Below are 6322 nucleotides of genomic sequence, written 5' to 3'. Positions count from 1 at the left end.
TTCAAACAGGCAGAAAAATGCTCTTCTTTACCCAGGATTTGGCGATCCTCCTCCCAGGATAGTTCAATGGGAGGCAGATCTGCTTTGAGTATCACAAAAGAGGGGGATGCAGTGATGAGGCTAGGTTCTGGGTTGAATTGAGGCCTTTCAACAAACAGTAGCTTTTCCAGGGGCTAGTTTGTGAGAAACTCACAGAGCCCAGCCTGGAGCCACTCTCAGTGTTTCTGTTTACTGAATTTCAGGTGATTGTCGAGGCTGCTAGAGGAAGGGGCAGTGAAGTGAGGACGTCGGGCTTCTACTCACGAGTCTTGGTTCCTGGGTCGTCTCTGGTCTGTGAACTGCAGGATGAAGATGTCCGCTCCTTGTTGGTTCTTGCTGGTGTTGAGTAGAATCTGGTCGCCTGCTGCATCTGGCTCCTTTGTCCAGGACTCTCTGTGGTTCAGGTATGGCGCCTGGGGTCGCCGCTGCCGCTGCTGCAGCCGCCACAGCGGCTGCTGGCAAGAGCTCAGATCTGTCTCCTTGCCTGGATTTTCCCTCTTTGGCCTGACTCTCTGTCCTGTGATGGCACACTTGGTGTGATTTTCTGGCTTAGGACTGTTCACTGGAACTCAAAAACTGCTTTCTATGGGAGAGCTTGTTTAGACTCCAGCTTCTCCTCTGCCATCTTTCAGGAACTGTCGCATTTGTTTTCTTTTATCTTAACTATATATTTCTCAAATTATTTTGTATACACTTTGTTAATTGTGTACCCAATAATTTAGTTTTTGTGTAATAATATTAAGAGAGGAAAAAAAGGCTCAAGGACTTTTGATCATATTTGGTCATATAAAAATAATATGATCATACTTGTTCATTTGATCATATAAAATAATATTTACCAAAATGAATCCTATAAAATGGAAGAGAGGAGTTTTTCTTTGTTGATGTTTGTGTTTTCTTTTCCCTTTATCTTGTTTGTTTATCTGTCTTCGGGAGGGTAGAAGGGGCACAGAAATTGTGGGACAAAGGGAGAACAAATGGACCAGTGGTACTCCCTAGAAAATGTGATTATACAACTTGTAGTTTGGGAAAGGTGGGAAAAGCAGGGAAAAAGTGAGGGAATAGGTAACATTGTTCAAAAAGAAATGTACTCTTTATCTTACTTTTTAATTATTACCCCTCTATATATCACCTTTATAAAAATAAAAAGCATGTAAAAAGTTCAAAATTCAAAATCCACCCAGTTCAGTTCTGTTTTAAAGGAAGCTGATATTTTATAATAACTGTCTTATAATCTACTACAATTTCTTATTGGCTATAATGGCTTATTTGCTGATATATTAATAGACACAATTATATCACCTTGAAATAATTTGATATTTTTCTCAATGTTTGTATATTCTATTTTATTTCCTTATTGGATACAGGTATCCTTCCAATAAAATATTGTTCAAATAAGTGTTGAGACAGAAAATTCTGTTTTCTCCTGATATTATCACGTTTCTAATTTCTCACCATTATGGATTCACTATGGTATTCACTGTAAGTTTTCATCCTATATATTCATACAGTATAGCGTCAAAGAAGCTGCTTCTATTCCCAATATCTTCTAAGTGCTTATCTTGAATCTCTATTTGGGTTTTGAAGTGTATTTCTTGAATTTGTAGATCTTAGCATGTATTTTTTTCTTCTTAGCATGTAATAAATAATTGAATTTTCGACATCATATCAGTCTTTGACTAATCATAGATAACAGATATGATAGTGCATAATTGTTGTATATTGTATTTGATATATTATCAGTTTGGTTAGAACTTTTGAATGTATGTTCACGAGGGTTACTCGTCATTTCTTGTAAGTAATTGTTTTGTTTTGATGTTTAGATACTGTTGGCTTCATAAAATAAGAAAATATTCCTTCTATTCTACTTTAAAAATATATGTTAGATAGTTGCTTAAGTATTTTGTAAGATTATCCACAAACAAATTTCAGGGTTCGTTATGTTTGGATACTGATTTGATTTCTTCATTAGATATATATTTAAGCAAATACATTTCTTCATGTGTGAATTTTGACAATTTCCAGAACATTCTATCTAGATTAACGAATATGTTTCTGTTGTTGACAAATTATATCCTCTTTCTTAGTTGCATGGCCAGATGCTTATTATTTTATTGCTCTTTTCCAAGAACTAGCTTTTTGTTTCATTAACTTTCTCGTTTTTAATTTCGTTGGTATCTTCATTTTTATTATTTCTGTAGTTCTATTGACTTTGTATTCCCATTTTTCATTTCCTGTTTTATGACTTGTAATCTTTGAATACTGGTTTTAAGTCTATCTTTTTTTTCAAATATATTAATGTAATGCCAAAAATTTCTCCCTTAAGCAGTAGTGCTTCAAAACATCCCATGAAATTTGATGAATCTTATTTTAATTTTTAGCTTGTGCAAAATGTTTACTACCTTAACTATTCTTTTTTTCACTCAGGTGCTGACTAGATTGAGTTTTATAATATGTAAGTTTAATTTGTTCTTTTCAGCTATTTTGATGATTTTGATTTCCAGTTCAAATTTACTGTTGTGTGATTAAACAAATTATTTGATTTTTATCTGTTTCAAAATTTATTATGGTAAGAATGAGAAGGGAAGAGATAACAGCTTACTCTAAGCAAAAGGAAAGAAATGTAAATATCACCTGATGTGGAAGAAATAATTGTATTGTCAAAGCTCAAGGAATTCACAATCTTTATAGACCATGATAATGACAATTTGCCTTGTGAAGGTTAAACTGTGTTTGCGAATTTAACTATCACTATTCCACAATACTGTGAAATATGTGAAATTTATGTAACCACCTAATCTCAATTTAAAAAAAAAGAAGAAAAGAAAAGTGAAAGAAGGGGTGAGTTAGGAGCTATGGGTGACAATGTTATCAATTACTTTGTATTCATATACTGTTTTGTAGAATGAGGACTTCTTTGTACAACCACTTAAAGATAATAAAAAATTAAAAAAAAACTATGGTGTATTTTATATATTCTCACTTACCGAGTGTTCCATGTAAAATACAACATACTTGCATTTTTTTGCCTTGTACAAAGCTTCAGATTTTTATGTTAGAAGTTATAAACAATATCTTCAAGAAAAGGACTTCCAATAAAAACTCCTTGAGTTATGTGTAAATTATGTGTGAGAGGACTGAAACTTTCCTTACTGCCATCATTGAATGTGAACATCTTAATGAATCTATTCCCCGGATTGCAAGCTTCACAATTGTCAGAACTTTCCCCTCAACATTGAAAGCACAAGTTGGTAGAGGGTGTCTAGAATTATATACCTCCCTTGACAAATATCTGAATGTTTTAGCAACTTGAGAATAATTTTACTTGAAAATAGGCCTTGCTTAAAGTTACAATGAAGAAGGAGTGGGTTTTACAAAAGAATGGTAGTAACATAGATGAAATGAACTTGTATGTATGTTGTATATATCAAAATACAAACTCTTCATACAATTAATTCATACTAATAAAAATTAAATGCATTTTTTTCCTAAAGAAAAGCAAAAAAAAAAACATTATTCTTGCTGATATCAAACTGCTTCTTTCCATCTTTTACCTGACAGAAGCCTGTGGGGATTTATCTTCAAACTTTACTGTGAAAATCTATAGATCTCATGAGCCTTAGCAAAATACAACTCTCAGACTGGTCCACTCTGATCTTTCAGCAATTCATCAGTTACAATTGAGGCTTTCTTGCTGGACTTGTAATAGATATCTGCTCCGTGTTTTTTTTTTTTTCCTAGTAAATTGTAATTCTCTGTATTCACCAGTCTGTGTTTCTAATATCAAAGGTCCTAATTTGTATTGTGTTCTCATTTCTCTCATGAATCTAGAAGAGTTGTATTTTTTCAGTTTTATGTGATTTTTACTTTTTAAGATGAAATGACAACTTTGAAACATCTTCGGTGCTAAATCATAAACCGGAAGTCTTTCTAATGTCTACATTTTAAGAAAATGTTGATGTGTTATAATTAAAGTTTATGATTAACCATTTTATTGTATAAACATAAAGGTTTATTAAGTAGGACATTTTAGTGTGCTTTCAGATTTAATTTTATAAATTAGAAAAAAGTATATTTACTGCAACTATTATAATAACTGGATGTAGTTAGTATTTGGTAGTTGAAAGGTGAAAAATGTGTTCCTTATTGGGACTTAGAGCACATACTTGAAATATATTTCCATACTTAATTTCAAACATAGTTTTTATAAAAGTAGTTTTAAACAACTAAAAATATAGAGAACTGTGCAAACAAAATGGATAACTTGATAACACTTATTAAAGTACTTAAATTTATTCTTTTTATATTCTTTATTTCTCACTTTTTAAATTATTGATTGTTTGTTTCCTTGGTGCTCTATAATACTTGAACCATGCTACCAGCCTGATACACTGTTGGTTAATTGGAGATGGTATTTAAGAGACATTTTGGTTAGGCTGGCTTCAAATTGTAAGTTCTTATCTCTGCTAGGATTACCACCTTGAGCCACTGGAACCCAGTTCATTTAGGATAACAGTGACCTAAACTGTGGAACTTTTAAGAGGTAAGACCAAGTGAACAGTAAATGAAACAAATAGGCACTGTTTCAGAAGGGACTAATCCCTGTCTTGAGGGAAGACATGAAGAATCAAAGAACTGGATTCATTACCACATGAGCACATAGTTATAACCATGTTCTGTTCCACCTATTTGACCACTGTGGTGTTTGATGTTATTTTTTGATGCCTTCTACTCAATGAATAGCTTTCCAAAGCTTTTACTTTTCAATAACCTAAACCAGGAGCCATAGTGAATCTTTTTACCTAACATAGTGCCCATCATGGGTATTTTGTCATAGCACAATTAAAATAACTAATATATTGTTTAATTCATTTAATGATAATTGTGTTTGGACTATTAAGTTTATATTAATCATACCATCTTCAATGAATATGTGCTACATTATAAGGAAGAAAAAAATAAATGCATATAACTAATTAAAGAATATCATAAGTTGTGATATATATCACTAAAAGTTAATCGTAAGCTAAAAACTATTGCAATGATTATGATTATAGAGTGCTGCAATGACTTTTCTCACCATCCACTTGAAATTGGCCTAAATTTTACAGTATAAGTGAAAAAACCTCATAAGTCTGGTATTTCTTTAAGTAATAGCTACTATGTGCTTGGGATATTTACCCTAGGCTACATGTATGATAGAATAGCTGGTTTAAAATTGGTTTATATTTTTCAGATTTTATAACTGACTGTGATGAAACACAAGGAAATGTATTTTACATATACTTATGGTTTTACCCTAGCAAAACTCTGTAAATTAAAACCAAATATAATCAAAGACACATATGATAAGGCTTTAAAAGATGTTGTGTAAGATGTTTCCATCATCTTTTAATTATAGAGTCAGGATAATTATACTTTCAGTTCATCCATGAGTGCAACATTTAATGACTGCCAAACAAAAATGTTGACCTGAGATTTTTTTTCTGCTTGTCCTGAGGCATAAACTCACGTCCTGGACACTATTTCTGAACTTTAATCCTTGAGGCTACTTCTCTAACATCTTGAGCCACAGTTCCATATCTGCCTTTTAGGTAGTAAATTGTAGATAGGAGACTCATGCACTTTCCTAACTCAGCTAGCTTTGAACTATTATCCTCAAATCTTATGCCTCCTGAATAACTATGATTAGAATCATGATCCACCAATTTTTGGCAACACCAAGATTTTGTCTATAATATTTGGGGTTCTATATATAAGCCCAACTGATAATATCACTCACTATCTAAGTGTACTCAACTCAGTCTTTATTCCTGTTTCTGGAAATTAGACAGATATTTTATGGTCCAGAGTCTATTTTTCATCATGTATTGTCTTTCTTCACCAACTTAAACCATTTTGTAGGTAATTTTTTTATCATAAACTGTATAAGAATCCATTTTGTCACCTCATTAGCATAAACTAAAGTGTGGTGTTAAGGTACACATTAATAAAGTTACTCTTAGACACTGGAAAATTTAAAGGCTTTAGAGGGATACATGAAAAGAATTGGGTCAAGGACTGGAGAATAACTTCAGTGTGTGATATTCACATAAAGAACTTCATAAAAACTATGGTTATGGGGCTGCGAAGGTGGCTCTGTGGTAGAGCACTTGCCTTGCCTGCTTGAGGCCCTGGGTTTGATTCCTCAGCACCACATAAGCAAAAAGAAAAAAGCTGGAAGTGGTGCTGTGGTTCAAGTGGTAGAGAGCTAACCTTGAGCTGAAGACCTGAGGGACAGCGC

Source organism: Dipodomys ordii, unplaced genomic scaffold (genome assembly GCF_000151885.1).
Source record: "Dipodomys ordii isolate 6190 unplaced genomic scaffold, Dord_2.0 Scaffold80, whole genome shotgun sequence".
NCBI lineage: Eukaryota > Metazoa > Chordata > Mammalia > Rodentia > Heteromyidae > Dipodomys > Dipodomys ordii.
This window is presented reverse-complemented; position numbering follows the sequence as displayed.